The following is a 17,428-nucleotide window of genomic DNA, read 5'->3' as shown; positions in this document are numbered from 1 at the left end:
AGTTCTTAACCACTGCTCCTCCTTCCGCCTAAAACAGGACTTTCCACTTCCCTCCTCCCAATATGACCTCGCTAGTGCCCGCTCACCCAGAAACTTCTATTCAAGGGCACTTCCAGAGCCTCCCTCCTGCTCTCGGGGAATGGAGTCCCCACAGCACCCGCACTTCCCTCCCTGGTAACACCATGAGGACAGTAGGCACACAGTGTCTAGAATGGCTGCTGCGGATTCAACAAATACAAATTCCCTTCTGTCATGTTCTCTGGTTATAAAGTTGCCTTGGGTAACTACCACCATGGCGCTTTCGGAGAGTCATAATGGAGTTAACAAGGCAGAGGAAAGAGGTGAATCCTTCATCCGGGTCTAAAACTACATTTATGGAGCATTTGCTACATGCTAGGGCTTGTGCTACTACTTAATACAGCATTTTATCAGATCTTCAAACCACACCAGGAGGGAGGCGTGGCTGTGCCCTTTTCACGTGGGGAAACCGTGTCCGTGAGGTGAGGCATCCGTGAGGTGAGGCATCTGCCCAGCCAGCAGCGATGGAGCTGGCTTCAAGCCGGGGTCCAACTCCAAAGCTCGCACACACCTTCCACCTGTTGCCTGCGGATCCATTAGTCCCAAGGTTCCTACTTCCCGGTCACCACGAGGACACTTACACAGAACCCCCCTACGCATTTGGAATTGGTTTGTTATATTATTTAAGACATTCTATTCTGCTAGAGAAAATCAGAAGCACAACGAGAAAAATAAATAAAACCAAGTGTAGAAGCAACTAGCTCGGGAAACACAAGCAGAATTCATTAGATGTTATTATAAAAAAGTTGGTTACATAAGGAGACATGTTAGCATGGACAAAGGAAGGAGAGCGTGCGTGTGCTGAACGTAGAAAGGAATGGAAGACCAAGAGGCAACAAATATTCATGACTCACTAAATATACATGAGGCACCTGAGGTTCCAAATAGTCATAAAACATGTAATATACATGAGGCACTCGACATGTATGAGTTCTTAAATCAGCCACCCAGTGGTGACTCCCAGGCCAGCCCAAGCCCTCTGCCGAATGAAACCCAAGCTGCTGTCAGGGTAACTGCTGAGTTACAATTAGGGGCCAGGCCTAGCGGCCCCTGCATCCCTCCCCTACAGCCAGTGCACCATGTTGACCCCAGGACCTTTCAGCTGCCCAGACCCTTCTTCCACCTCAACTCTGCCCCTTGTCCTTCTCCGTCCTCAGGGAAGACCGATGCAGCAGACAGGCAGGGGGGACACAGGAGCTTTGCCTAAGCCAGGGTTCAGGCAGTGTGGTCCTTGTCCCCTGTTGTCTGATCCTCAGGGCACCAGCTACCCCACCCCCCACTCCTCCTGCTTTGCACTGTGTGTTTTCCATCTCTACACTAAACCATGCGATTCAAGCATCTTAACTTGTTCCTTGAGCTTTTCTGTTACAAGAGTTTTGTGGTAGCCTTCCTTCCAGTTAGCATTGCATCAAGATAATTTCCCATGGGGCACCCTTGGGCAATTCTTTTCCCCTCCAGGGGTGCCCTGGACGCAGTGGTATAAGGAAGCAAGCGGTGGATTTGGAGTCAGGCTCCTGGATTTAACATTGCCTCAGCCTCGCTCCAGCTCTTTATGCTTTCATCCCCTCCAGATCTGTCAAGTGAGAATGGTAATCCTTCCCTCACAGGGCTGTTCTTAAGATTGAATGATGGTATTTGTAAAAATAGTTTGCAAAACCGTGAAACCTGGATGACTTTTTCTTTGACACTCTGATAGAATGTGTCTTATTTGGTATCTCAGCATCGATGGGAATCTTAATCCCAGTCTCTGGGTGGCGGGCTTACTCTCACGTGGATGTGTGAGGGTTCCAGGGCATTAGCAGGAAACTAACAGGCCCCTGAGATGCTCTCTGTTCGAGCCAGCACGGTGTGACGGGAGGTGGACATCTCTACTGCCCATAGGACTCACGCCCTTGGCATCAGACTCAGTTCTCGGACGTTTGCTGAGGCTGGATCAAGGCTGCATGCTGGGTGCCCAGTACCTAGGCGGTCCGTGTGCTGTTTGGGGGAAGGGCCACAGAGTCCCCACCTCTTTATTGCCCAGATCCAACTCTCCCTGGGGTGGAGTGCTCTCCCCTTCATCTCCCTGAACATCGCCCTCCCCGCCCCCCGCAACCAGCCCCGGCTCCACCATCTGGCGCTGAAGGTCCAGGTGCTGCTCACTGTCCCCTGGGAGGATAGTCAGCAATGCACACAGACGCGGGGGGGGGGGGGGGAGGGGGGAGGGGAGGCAGGGCGGGAGGGAGGGAGTCCAGGGTGTCCAGGGGGTCCAGGACAGCGTCAGAGTCCAGAGCAGAAGGCAGTGCCTGTCCTGGCCCTGTCACTGCCTGGCCTTGGGCAAGTTATGATTTAACCTCTCTGTGCATTGATATCAGTAAAATGGGTTTAATAATAGAACCCAGCTCATTGAATTGCCATGAGGATTAAACAAATTTTAAAATGCTTAGAATTGGGGAAGGGAAAGGATTAGGAAGAGAACAGAGGATTTTTAGAGCAGTAAAAAAAAAAAAAAAAAAAAAAAAAAAAAAAAAAAACACGAATATTATGATAGATGTCATTACACATTTACCCAAACTCACGGAGTGTACACTAAGCATGACTCCCACTATAAACGACTACCATGTATGTCAATGTAGGTTCATTATTTATAACGAAAGTACCATCCTGGTGGGGGATGTGGGTAATGGGGGAGACTGTGTGGGAGGGGCAGGGAATACATGGGAATTCTCTGCATCTTCACCTCAATTTTTAAAAATATCTTTTTATTGATTTCAGAGAGAGGAAGGGAGAGGGGGAGAGAAATAGAAACACCAATGAGGAGAGCGAATCTTCAATCGGCTGCCTCCTGCACGCCCCCTCCTGGGGACGGAGCCCACAACCCAGACATGTGCCTGGCTGTAATCAAACTCTAGTTCGTGGGTCGATGCTCAACCCCTGAGCCACACCAGCTGGGTTTCACCTCAATTTTGCTGCGAACCTAAAACTGTTCTTATAAGAAAAAAAATTAACTAAAAAATCCTTGGAACAATGCCCAGCATAAGGTATGCATTCAGAGCTAGACTTATTATTATTATTAATCTTTCTATACTCAAAGAAAATAAAACACAATTCACTTCTTTCCCTTTTAAAGTATAATTTACATACAATAAAATGTGCAAATCTTAACTGTACCAGGAGACCATCAGGCTCAAGGCAGACATTTCCACGTCCCCAGAGAATCCCCCCATCTTTTCCCAGCCAACACCCCACCCACCCAGATAACACTGTTCTGACTTTATCAGCGTAAATCAGTGTTGCCACTTCTTGGATTTCATGCTTCATTTCTAAACCAGGTTATCCTGTCGTGTGATAACAGGCTTCTCAGAGGCTAGATTTCCTGCGATCACGTGTTTCCACCGTATATACTCAGAGAAGCATCCTGAGAGAATGGGGGAGAGGGTTGTCAGCGTGACTTGACAACCCGCAGCCCCGCTCTCCAGACCCCCTGCTCCTGGCTCAGCCCAGCAGGGCACGAACAGGGGCAGAAGCCACAGCAGAGCTGAGCTGCGATAGCTGAGAAAGATGACCACCCCGACCAGGGTGTGATCAATAATTGATTCCCAGAATATGATTTTAAGGGGGATGGAGCTGTGGTGCGTGGACCTGAATCCCTGCGTCCTGCACCAGGCCGTGCAGCCTCAGGCGATAGCCCAATGCAGGCCTGTCAATAATTTTAACTCATGTCACGTGCACAGCTTGTTTCACCCCCAAATAAATTAATTATAGAGACTTTAAAGGATTTTCAGAGGGAATCTCATTACTCTCTGCACATTCGGCCCTACCAATCAATAGTCCTTTCATTTTTACATAGCAAGTGGGAGAGAAAAGAAGGCTTAGAAAAGGAAAACTTCTTCCAATTTCTCATCTCATCATCTCCAGCCTTGGCCCTTCGTGAGTGCTCTGCAACATGCTCAAACTCTCCGTCTCCGCCGTGTCACCTTGAACAACTTAATTAACCGCTCTGAGCCTCCTCACCTTTAAAACACCTTTGCTTTTCCCTCCACCTTGAATGCTCATCATTCTTGTTGGCCACATGAGAAATGCCTATTCATTCTACAAAACCCTACTGCAGTCATCACGGGCAGGATTCGGCCTGGTGATCAGAAGACCGAAGGTTAGAGTGAGACAGTCCTGGATTCAAATGCCACTCCAGCACTTACTAGCTAGGGTGACTGTGGGCAAGGGACTTGAGCCCCAGTCTCCTGGCCTGTACAATGGTGCCAATACACATGCCTCACCGGTGCTTATGTGGAATAAGTGATAGAAGGCACAGGGCTGACCACATAATAGGCGCTAAGTACCCGCTGGCTCTCATACTTATGCAGATATTTACGCCACAACTCTCTGTGGGAAGCCTACTATATGACGTCACTGTGTTGGGACAGAAGCCTTCCATGAGCCACTGCCCCATCTAAACAACCTCTGTGGACTCCCCATGGCTCCCCTGCTTTGTGCTCCCCCATTAGCCTGTGGGTCATATTCCATATTATATTTGTGGGTCAGCTGGTCAGCTCTTGGAGGGCAGGGACCAGTCTCACTTGGCTTTGCATCCTCGGCGTTTGGCATCCTGTGTGGGGCACACAGGAGGTGCTCAATACTAGTGGAACTGTTGGCATTTAAAGCCCCAGATACAGGCGGGTCCACGGTGCTACAGGAGCACCAGGGAGAAAGGGCACGACATGTCTTGAGAGTGGGAAAAATGCGCTAGGGAAGGTGCCATCTGAGCCAAGTCTTGGAGGATGAGCTGGGGTCAGGCAAGATAAAGGAGAGGAACTGCTTGGCCACCGAGGTCCCGGAGATGCTGCCACGAGCCCTGCTGTGGGTCAGCTCATGGCTCTGGCTCTCAGTGTCCAGGAGAGAGAAGCTGCAGATCAGGCCACTAGAACCCCAGTGCCAGCCCACAGCACTCAGCAGGGCCCCTGGCTGCAGACACTGCCTGACCCCTGGCCTGGAGATGTCCAAGGGCTGGAGGAACCAGAGCTTGCAGGACTTGGTGCATGCTAAGGAAAAATGAAGTTTTGGGAGGAGGGATGCTCCTAGAGCGGTGGTTCTCAACCTTCCTAATGCCATGACCCTTTAATACAGTTCCTCATGTTGTGGTGACCCCCAATTTCATTGTTACAAATTGAACATAATTAAAGCATAGTGATTAATCACAAAAACAATATGCAATTATATATGTGTTTTCTGATGGTCTTAGGCGACCCCTGTGAAAGGGTCGTTCGACCCCCAAAGGGGTCGCGACCCACAGGTTGAGAACCACTTTCCTAGAGGGTTCCAAGAAGAAACACATGCTCATACTGACTTTCTGAAACAGATGCACTGGGGAGCCAGGAGGACCGGCCTGCGAGAGAGTCGCTGAGGCTGGAGGAGCCGTGCAAGAGTCCCACATCTGATTGCGCTCGTTGCCATATCCCCCAAGGTCTGGCACATGGGAGATGCTGGGTAAATGAAGGAACAAGGAAGCATAGCTCCGAACTTGGAGGTCACTCAGGAGATGGCAGTGGGTGGAAAAGGAGAACCTGTGCCCTCCCCGGTTTGGCTCAGTGGATAGAGTGTTGGCCTGCAGACTGAAGGGCCCCGGGTTCGGGTCCCGTCAAGGGCACATGCCTCAGTTGCAGGATCCTGGCCCTGGTTGTGGGCATGCAGGAGGCAACCAATCGATGTGTCTCTCTCACATCAATGTTTCTCTCTCTGTGTCTCTCCTCCTCCCTTCTTCTCTCTCTAAAAATCAATGGGAAAATATCCTCAGGTGCGAATTATGGAGAAGGGGAAGGAGAAGGAGAAGGAGAAGGAGAAGGAGAAGGAGAAGGAGAAGGAGAAGGAGAAGGAGAAGGAGAAGGAGAAGGAGAAGGAGAAGGAGAAGGAGAAGGAGAAGGAGAAGGAGAAGGAGAAGGAGAAGGAGAAGGAGAAGGAGAAGGAGGAGGAGAAGGAGGAGGAGGAGAAGGAGCAGCTGGACCGGTGCTGTCCAGGAGCACTTTCGGTGATGATGGAACTGCCCTGTCACCAAGCTGCCACGTGGTATCCCAGCCATGGGGCTCCTCAGATGCAACTGGTGCCATGGAGGAGGTAAATTTCATTTTAATTCATTTAAATTTAAATAGACACCTATGTCTATCACCGTGCAGACCCATAGTAAGACCAGGACAGCATGAACAGCAAGGAATATCCCCTATGGTTCCCCTAATTTGAAATGTCTACACTCCCTAGCTGTGTGTAAGCAACATTTCTGTTTACACTTGTTTGTTACTCACAATGCCAATTAGGGTTTCTGATCAGCATAGTGTAATTACCAGTGAAGCTGGGCACTGCAGGCGGTGAGGGATAACAGTGCATGTCTGAGGCCCAGGTGCAGGAGCAGCTGGGGTCTATGGAGCCAGGCGGCCTGGGCTTGAGAGCCGGCCCTGAGGAGACAAATCCCATTCCTTCTCTGTGAAATGATAGCTCCTATTCCATGACATCGTTACAAGGATTCAGTTGCCGGGAGCCGGTCCATCCTTGCTGTTTCAAGGGACCTGGCATATATGGCATACGGTTCTTAATATGCTTGCTCACCTTCTTGGCGCTGTGTTTTAACCAAGGTCACCTCTCCGAGAAAGGTTGAATCCCCAGGTAGGGATTTTCCCCTGAAGTTAGGGAGGGAATAAAACCCCTCAACTAAGTGCCAGGCGGGTAATTAATCCCTTTAACTACGAACAATCATGCTTAAACTACATAATCTTTTCTCCCTGGAATGGAGATAAGAAACGCCCTAACCTTTGTAATAGAAATTGACAGGATTAGAATCAACTAGTATAAATACAGATGCAACAAGACAACAACAGACAGAATTTAGAACACAGAACTAGAGACAGAAGAACTTCGCTGGAGAGAGCATGCCGGAGGATCCTGGAGAGGGACTGGCCTCAGAGCCTAGAGACAGAGCCTAGCGGGAGAACATGGCAAGGGATCCTGGACTGAACCTGACTACAGAGATTGGCAGGAGAACCTGACTGGAACCTGGACACTGAACCTGACTGGAGAGCCTGGACAGAACCTGGCTGGAGAACCTAGCGAGGGAACATGGCTACAGAACCTCGCTGGAGATCCGAAGCAGAACCTCTCTGGAGATCCGGGCTAGAGATCCTGGCTAGGCTGCTGATCAACTGAACGCTGTCTCCGTGTCATTCCTTCTTCGCCGACTCCGTCCACACCTTTGGGGACCCCTGGACCCGCTGGGGTTGGACCCCGGCATTCAGTTGGTTCATACCCATGTTTAAAAGCCTGGCACATAGGTGCTTAGTGACAGAGGTGAGCCATTTTCGTGCATTTTACACACGTTGCCTCAATAACCCTCTCAATGACCCTGTGAGGTGGCTGTCATCATGCCCATTCTCCAGGTGGAACAACGCGCCCAGTGAGGAGAAGCAGCGGTCAGGTTTCCAGTGTCGCCCTGATGGCAGCACCAGGGCCAGGAATCAAACCCAGGTTTATTACCTCCAAAGCCCTGAGCTGAAGCAGTCGGACACCCCTAGGAAATGACAGTTTTCCTGGACATCAGGTGCAGGGCGATAACCCAGGAGAAAGGGGAACCAGCAGGGGGAGCCCTGTAGCTGCCCCAGCTTACCCCTGGGGAGAGTTTCCAGGCTGCCTGCAGGAAGGGAAAGCTGGGAGAAGGCCAGCAGCCTCTGAGTTGACTGGATAAACCTGGGAGTTAGGGGGTGGGGGGTGGGCAAGGGAGCCTGAGTCTGCAGGTCAGAAAGGAGAGGGCTTCACACACAGAGACAGAAACAGAAACAGACACAGACACAGACACAGTCACACACAGACACAGACACGGACAGACACAGACACACACAGGCACAGGCACAGTCACAGACACAGACACACACAGACACAGACACAGACACAGACACACACAGACACAGACACAGGCACAGACACACACAGACAAAGACACACACAGACACAGACACACACAGACACAGACACAGACACAGGCACAGCACAGGCACAGACACAGACAGACACAGACACAGACACACACAGACACAGACACAGACACAGACACAGGCATAGGCACAGGCACAGACAGACACAGACACAGATACAGGCACAGACACAGACACACACAGACACAGACACACACAGACACAGACACACACAGGCACAGGCACAGGCACAGGCACAGACACAGGCATAGGCACAGACACACACAGACACAGACACAGGCACAGACACAGGCATAGGCACAGGCACAGACAAACAGACACAGACACAGGCACAGACACACGCACACACATACAGACACACACACAGGCACACACACAGGCACAGACACAGACAGAGAGAGGAGAGACAGATACAGAGAGAGGAGAAAGAGAAGGAGAGAGAGCTCCAAAGACCTGCGGCGCTTCTTGTTCATAGAAGCTCAACTCCGAGCTCACTTACCCTCGAATGGATATTTTAACCATTCTTTTCTCTGGGGCCTCAGGGGATCTCTTTGAAGTGGTATCAGAGGAATAACTTTCAATTAATACTGAACAAGTAGAATGGAACTGCTGAAGATCGATACCCTTTTCCTCCCTTACTTTATAATTAATGGAGTGACTACTTTGCTTTGGCAACCACAGCTTACTACCGGGGGTGGCGGGAACCCCCAGGTGGGAGTGAAGTATACCAGTTATATATGAAGTATTTTGGAGTCTCTTCTGGTTTTTCTGAAGGCTTTGTTTTTACTCCCATTGCTGAGAACCATGATTTAAGCATAGGAATCTGCTTTGCAGTGATTTGAGACGTGTGCTTCTTGTAGCTTTTAGAAATGTTTAAAGAAGAAACGCACCTGTCGGCTTCTGGCCAGGCACAAAAGGGAGCCATGCTCTTTGGAGCTGCCCTGAGGGCCTGGCAAAGAGGGCCGTGGGGACTTCCACCCTAAAAGAGTGGGGGAGGAACCACGATCAGAAAACAGGAGTTCCGACCGGCCACTGTGGCTCAGTGGTTGAGCGTCAACCTGTGAACCAGGAGATCACAGTTTGATTCCCGGTCAGTCAGGGTACATTCCTGGGTTGTGGGCTTAATCCCCGGGGGGGGGGGGGGGGGATAAAAGGCGTGTGCAGGAGGCAGCCAATCAATGATCCTCTCTCATCATTGATGTTTCTATCTCTCTCTCCCTCCCCCTTCCTCTCTGAAATCAACAAAAATTTAGAAAAGAAAGAAAGAGAGAAAGAAAGAAAGAAAGAAAGAAAGAAAGAAAGAAAGAAAGAAAGAAAGAAAGAAAGAAAGAAAGAAAGAAAGAAAGAAAGAAAGGAAGGAAGGAAGGAAGGAAGGGAGAGAGAAAGGACAGGAGAGAGAGAAACATCTATCAGTTGCCTCCCATATATGCCCCCACTGGGGATCGAACTGCAACCTTTTGGTGAATGGAATGACACGCCAAACAACTGAGCCACCTGGCCAGAGCTAGAGGGGTTTTTTTTTTAACCCAACATTAGCTTAACCACAAAAATTTTATAGTTTAGTTACTCAAACTACATATGTATAAAATTGTATAAAATTTGACAGGGAAAGCTCTATATTAATTAAAGCATCACAACTTGCAAAGTTGTTGTACAATACAACCAGTTCCAAGTACAACTTCACTCCATAGGTTTCATAATTTAGTAAAAAGACTGTGTCTGTGTGTGTGTGTGTATCTGTGTCTGTGCCTGTACCTTGATACTGTGCGGCACCCAAAATTATATTTGTATTATTATGCTAAGACTAATTTTACCTTCAGTGTTGAACTTTTTAACTTCATCGACAACATTCCCCGTAATGTCAGACGTTTTCCCTTCAACCGAATGAATTTCCAAATTTCTTTTGTTTCCAATAATTGGGTGAAAAATTCAAATCATTATAGAAATTAAATAATTTTCTATCTGAAGCATCTCAGGACATGGATATAAACCCAGCACCATTTAACTGTCTGCAACGTTCTTCTTCGTGGAGAACTCTAAATAATGCCTCAGGACCAAGAAAGAGGACCCAAGTAAGGACCAAATCAAAGGGCCCCTCCCCCAGGCAGGATTCAGAGAAAAAGCTGTGTCTGTAACTTAGTAAACAGCCAAGAAGATCGTAGGGTTGCTAAAGCTGGTCCATGGTCTCCGGATAAGCAGGAAGTACCGAGGGGAGGGCGGTGGGGTTGTCTAGGCAGCGCACAGCCCCGGTGCCGCTGTCCACATTAGGGGGACTGTGAGAGGGGGTCTGGGCCAGGACTGTGAGTTCTCTAAGGAAATGCCTGCGTTGAGCTTACAACTGGGGCTGAGTGTTGACAAGGGTGCATCCCAACAAGAAGGAGCCAACACAGCAATCTGGACCCAGGAAGAGCGTCCTGACCTCCTGCAATGTCCCTCTAGCGCCCCCTCCTGACAAAGCTTAATATGTTCGCTGTTAAAGCTTACAGCTCCTGGATGGAGCCAGTACTGTCCTCAGGGGCGAATTTGGGACTCAGAGGTAATAAATTGATAGCTGGCATGCTGATTGAAAACACAGCGCATAAACCTTTTTTTTTAAATATTACACCTATTTATATTTCAAATAATGTTCAGGGGCCCACCGTTCAAGAGACGCTGGTCTTTGTGTACCAGAGATGATTTGCTCGGGGCGTTTTCCCGTTAGATGCATTCGTTGTTGTTGAATTCCAAAATTTGTTATGTCAACAACCACATCTGCAAAACACACTCCGCTTAGGAAGGCTGCCAAGGGCCGGGCTGGTGTGTGTGTGTGGGGGGGGGGGGGGGGTTAAATTCTGCAGCGAGGATTTTTTAATGCAGGAAGCAAAAAGATTCAATGAATCATTAATAAGAGCAATTTAGCAAAAGACATCAACAAGTCCTTGCGTTCCGTGACAATGTTATGACTACCGCCCCATTAGCCCAGATCTCTGGTGACATGGGCTTTGAAGATGCTCAAATAACACATCTCCTGAGCTAGCACAGAAATAAAAATCCGAAAGGCTAGAGATAGACTAGCTGCTTTTCACATCTCACAGAAAATCCTCGAGGTCTTTCTTGTCTTTCAAGTACCTGCTCAAGCGTAGACTCTCCCCAGCAGCCCCCAAATCAGAATGAGTCTCTCCCTCCTGCGTGGCCTGGTTTTTCCTTTGTGCCGCTATAGAAGCGCTTCCCCGGGCTAACTTGCGGAGCTGGTTATGTCTGCATCTTCCTCTCTCTCGAGGGGAGGGCGCATGCCTCATTCATCTTTGTATCCCAGAGCCAAGCACATGACTTGAGGTGGGAAGCCCCCGTCCGTACATGTTGACCCAAATGTGTTCACTTGGAGTGAAGGAAGAACATAGCTTGAAGTCTCGTGATTTTCCTTCCCGGCTTGCAAAGGAGCTCGGCCACGGGCAGGCACCTAATTAGCTGCTTTCTGCTGTGAGCCGTCTTCAAAGCATCTGGAAAACACTGGTCTTGGGGGGGTGGGGGGGCAGGCGGCGGGGGGGGGGGGCGGGGGGTTCTTTTGAGATCTGGTGCAAAATGTATTTGAGAAGTCTGGAATCCAGAAAGTTTACAGGCTAATTCAAATCCCAGGAAAAGTCATCAGACATTATTTTCTACGGCAATTCCGTTGCAGCTCACCTCGATTCGTTGCATGCCTTCTCCTCACCTCTCACTTCAAGTCTTGCTCCTGCACAATGTAAGACAGGACCACTTGTCTGGCACAGTCTGAAGATATTTAGTGAGTGGCACGGAATACTCTCCCCCACTCCAACCCTCCCTGAAGAGGTCAGATCCACTAGATCAGAGGCAGTAACCAACAGCCCTACGTTCCAGGGCCTTCAGGCTATCATAGTTTGTTTCTTACTTTTGCAAAGTCCACTGTGGGTCTGAGCAACCCTCAGGGCCACTGTGCCCAGGGCAGTAGCTCAGGGTTGCAGGTGACTCTCACCTGGTGCCTCTGACACCTCACGACGAGGTGATGAAGAAGAGCGAGGCGAGGATCTCACCCTGCGTGCCCAGTGCTGTGGCTCAGAAGTGGCACGTCCGGCATGAGTCACAGCAACGGTGGCCACAGCCAGACAGGATCCCCACTCGTGGGTAAGGAGATCCATATGCATGCATCCAAAGGAACAAACCTTAGGCTTCAAACAGGTGCTCATGGGGCTGAACGCGATCAGTTGTGTGTTCAGTTACGGGAGAGCAAAGACAAATTGAGGAGAAACATCCTGAACTGGAAATGTATTGGCAAAACTACAACTAAAAGGCAAGATGTAAATAGAAGTTTTATAGTATTTTTAGCTCTTGGAGTACAGGCCTTTCCTTATATAAATAAGCCTAAAGTTTAGACTCTTACATTTGATTTTCTCCACATTTTCAGGACACATTACACACAAAATCAGAATAATGCCAGTGTGGGTTGTTGTTGTTGTTTTTTACAATAGGTCTAACTTGTTCACTGTACATCCAGCAGCCAAATCAGTGTCTGGCACACAGTAGGCTCTCGGGAGGTATTTGCTGAACAAACAAATACCCAAATCTACAAAACTAATATACTAGTATATGACAACGAGTGAGGGAAATGTTTCAAAAGCTAGACCTGAAGACATGAACTCTTTGTAGGGAGAGAACTGCTTTTTGGGGGTAATAATTAATGCGACTTGTCCTAACCGGTTTGGCTCAGTGGATAGAGCGTCAGCCTGCGGACTCAAAGGTCCCAAGTTTGATTCCAGTCAAGGGCATGTACCTTGGTTGCAGGCACATCCCCAGTAGGGGAGGTACAGGAGGCAGCTGATCTATGTTTCTAACTCTCTATCCCTCTCCCTTCCTCTCTGTAAAAAATCAATAAAATATATTTTTAAACATGTTTTAAAAAAATAATTGATGAGACTTTTATGTCTGGAAGGATGACAGACCAGGTACTCTGAACCACCTTTTCATTGAAGAGTCACTAAAATACTAAAAGAAATTTTTTAAGTATCTTCAAAATGCATCACTAAGTAAGCTGGTACAAGTTTAAGGAATGTTCAGAGGCAAAAACAAACAAGTAAAATCTTCCCCATACAGAAAAGCTCATGAGCAAATAGCTCAATCAATTCGCACAAGGTGAACACATCTAAGTCACCGCTACCTGGATCAAGAAATAGGCTGTTACCGGAAGTCCTTGCTGCTTTGGCTGTTTCCTGATGCCTCCAAGCTGCTGTTTTGTCATTTTTCCAACTTGTATATTGTTGTCATTGGGCAGGGTTGGTCTCTCCCTAGCCATCCCTTTCCTCCTCTTTAAACAGAAGTTTATTGTATTCTACTGAATTCTCACAAATGCGTGAGGAGACATTATTATTCTAATTTTCCATTTGAGTATGTTGAGTCTCAGAGGTACATATTTTGCATAAGAATACCAGCTGGTAAGTAGCAGAGATAAGATTTAAACTCCCAGGTGGACACCAAGCTCACCCACTTAACCAGGATGCTACCTCCCTTGTCTACTAGACACAGCCCTGTGCATAAGGAGCTTACCGTCTTTAAGACATATTATAATATTATATGTAAATCTGGGTACCAACCCTTTTATATACTACTAGAGGCCCAGTGCACGAATTCATGCATCAGTGGGTTCCCTCGGCCTGGTCTGTGGGATTGGGCCAAAACCAGCTCTCCGACATCCCCTGAGGGGTCCCAGATTGCGAGAGGGCACAGGCCAGGCCGAGGGACCCCACCGGTGCACGATTGGGGCTGGGGAAGGACACAGGAGGTTGGTCAGCCAGGGAGGGACAGCAGGAGGGCTCCAGGGTGTGTCCGGCCCATCTCGCTTAGTCCTGATCAGCCAGACCCCAGCAGCAAGCTAACCTAGCGTTCGGAGCACCTGTCCCCTGGTGGTCAGTGCACGTCATAGTGAGTGGTTGAGCAGCCTTAGCATATCATTAGCATATTACTCTTTGATTGGTTGAATGGCCGACTGGAAGACCGGGCACTTAGCATATTGGGCTTTTATTATATAGGATATATACATGTGTATTGTATATATACAGTATACAGAGGAGGAACCTGAGAATCACAGGGTGAAGTAATGTCCCAGGTCACATAGCTGGAAACTAAAAGACCTGTGATTTGGGGTCTCTATCCACTTCTCAGTCACCCTCAATTGTAGACCTTCCCCAGTCTCCTGGCACCTCAGAGCCTCGAGGCTGTAACTGTCTTGCATGACCAGGGCACTCCTCAGTGCCGGCACACAGGACTCTATCGGAACCAGTGACTAGATCCTGATGTTCAAGGCTAGCATCCTGCCACCTTCCTAGCAGCTCACTTCCCATCTTGAGATGACTCTTGATTTGTTTGTCCTCTTGATAAGTATGTGCTGCTTAAAACTCAAAGTTCTCCCATCTTTTATCCTTCTGCCCTTTGGGGAAAGGCCACTCATTTCCTTGCTCAGACAGCTGGTTTAGGGAAACCGTACAGAGGAAAAGGGAACAACTTGTCCATGGAACTGCCAACCAGGAACACGAGTTCTATTGGAATTCTCCGCACAGGAAAATGCCCAGCCTGCTTACAAAGCAAGGGAGTGGCCCAGGGAAAACCAAATGCAACATAGTCCTTTTCTTGTGCTGCCTCCCTCACTTACATTCTCACCATCTTAATTCTCTTTGTTTCCTCCTTAACTGAAGCAGGAACGGCTCTTGGGCAGTGTAATGCACCTGTATTAGGCAGCCCCAACATGGCTCAATGCTCATAACTCCATCTGCTGATAAAAGTCAATTTGACACCAACCCTAAGCTGTTATTTTTCAAATAACAACGGTAGCATGTAATTAGAAATTAACCTGGTGCTTGCTTCCACATAACAACGGACAGCACACTAATCGTTTCCTGACTAAAGGAAGGACCGACATCCAGCGCAGTTGCCACATTTTACATGAGCTGCACGCGAGGGGTGTCTGATTATGCATAACACTCTGTCGTTAATTGCTTGTATTTCAAGCGGCTGGGAGGGTCAGCTGGTCTTTAGTCCTTCTGAGTAGGACAGCAAATTAGGTTAAGTCTCTGTCGGGCTATCACAATTGGTTTGTAAAGATGACTTGTATAGCCCAGCCAGTGTGGCTCAGGAGTTGAGTGTCCACCTACGAACCAGGAGGTCATGGTTCAATTCCTATTCAGGGCACATCACATGCCCATGTTGCAGGCTTGATCCCCTGGGGGGGGGATGCAGGAGGCAGCTGATCAATGATTCTCTCTCATCATTGATGTTTCTCTCTCTCCCTCTCCCTTCCTCTCTGAAATCAAGACATTTTTTAGAAAGGGGGGGGGGAAATATTTTTTTATTTCATTAAATATTCCAAAATACTGTTTGTTTAAAACAATTGGAATATCTGATTCTAAAGTAATTTTTTTTAAGTTGTGGCATTTAGATCACTTGAATTTTACCCATTATTTTGATAGTAATTAATTTTTCCTTATTGTTCAAAATGTTATTGACAAGTATCTAATGTCTTATGTTAGTCTAATTTGTTGTAAAAATGTTACCTGTATTATAAGTTAAATACTTGTAAAAATAAATAAATAAAATAAAAAATAATAATAAAAGAGAGAAAGCTGCTTCACATCTCCCCGCCCCCACATTGGTGACCCTCGATCATCCTCACATGGGGAGACGGCAGGAAAGGTAGCAATCCAGTGTGGTTTAAGGCGGGAACGCTGGAGTTCAAGTCCAAGCTCTGGCTTAAATGATGGCTCCGTGGCCCGCCAATATCGTGACCTTCACCTTTGTGAGGCTCAAGTGCCTTATTGTGAATACAGAAACTCAGGGAAATAACTATGCTCAACTTCCCAGCACCATGCCTGACCCAGCAGGAATTCAGTAAAGGGTAGTGAGGCCGCCATTGCCGTCAATAACCACCTCCTGGTATGCAGGGCGCTGGCACCTTTGCAGGGACTCCTGGCATAGGGGCAGGGATAGGCCTTTCCCAGTGACTGGTGTACACTCTCGTGGTCTAAACTGTGATGGAGGTGGTGGTGGTGGTGTGTGTGTTCATCTGTTTGCATGTGGATTGGGCTTTAACAATGTTGCAAGCTTGATAATGTTTGGGAAGCATCTACTACTTTTCTGAACCTGACTTTCCACTTCAGTGAAGAAAATAAACAAGAGAAATGCGAGAAAGGGTAAGAAGAAAGGAGGGAGAGAGAAAAAGTCAGAATGAACAGCGGCAAGTCTCCAAATGCTTGAGGTTACTGATCGATCTTAGATCTACTCAGAGAGCTGAGCAGAGGCCCCAGGAGGCAAAGAACAGTGAACCAAGTTTCGGCATGCTAGCTGGTTTTCGGCACCGCGTTTTCTCATCCATTGCCAACGCCTGCCCCCTTGTGGACAGTCCTCAAACTGCTTGTATTTTCTAAAATACCAGGGACCGGAAAGGCTCACAAGGAGAAAATGTATTAGGCTTTCAGAGGTTCCCCGTTGCCTGCAGGGTAAAAATCCCTAGACACAGATCCTTCGTGATCCATCCCCTGCCAACCAAGACAGCTCCGCACCGTGCCAGCACTTTATGCTCCAATAATAAGCTTCTCTAGTCCCCCAACAAAAGCGTTGATCAGAGACCAACCGGGTGATCGGGCCAGGGTTCAAACCCCGACTTCTTTTCTCCCTAGCTGTGTGACTCTGGGTAAGTTACCTAACTTCTCTCGGCTTGCACCTCATTTGCAATGTGAGGATAATCACAGCACCTCTCCGAGTTGTAGAGGTGACCGAGATAAAGCATGAGAAACATCTTACAAACGCAATACCCTTCACCTGCTATTTGTAAGCTCATCGTGTTCTTTCCACCCCTGGGCCATTTGTTTAGCGAGCATTTATTATGAACTACGTGGATGACAAATAAGGCCGGTTTTTAAAGACCTCCTAGTCAGCTGGAAGAGAAATAACTACAGATACATAATTATTCTTTTTAATTTTGGCAAAGGCAGTAGTAAAGTTAAAGATAGTTCGAGATTCCCCCCAAAAGCAAATCTCAGAGAAGGGATCATAGACTTTATTTGGGGAAGTAGTCCTTGAACACCACCTCCAGCCTGTAACACAGGAGAGACAAGATCTGGAAGAGTGTGGGAGAGCTGGACATTTCCCCTTTCCCTTCACTCTCAGAGAAGGGGCGGGAGGGGAGGCAGAGACATGTGCTTTCCCCCAGGCCAGATGTGACCCAGGTAGAAAGGAGCCAACCTCGAGCCATCCCGAAAGGGACACTGGCCAGCAGAGTGACCTAGAAGGACCCAGCGACCCAGCACAGGTAGCAGCCATGCACACCTAGGGCTGCAGGTTACACCTGCCGGAGGAGAAAACTGATGTTCAGGGTCATGGGCAGAGGACCCCAGGTGATGAACGCTTTGGAACTAGAC

The sequence above is a fragment of the Myotis daubentonii genome, chromosome 1, assembly GCF_963259705.1.
Source record: "Myotis daubentonii chromosome 1, mMyoDau2.1, whole genome shotgun sequence".
In the NCBI taxonomy this organism is placed as follows: Eukaryota; Metazoa; Chordata; class Mammalia; order Chiroptera; family Vespertilionidae; genus Myotis; species Myotis daubentonii.
Note: the sequence above shows the minus strand (reverse complement) of the source record.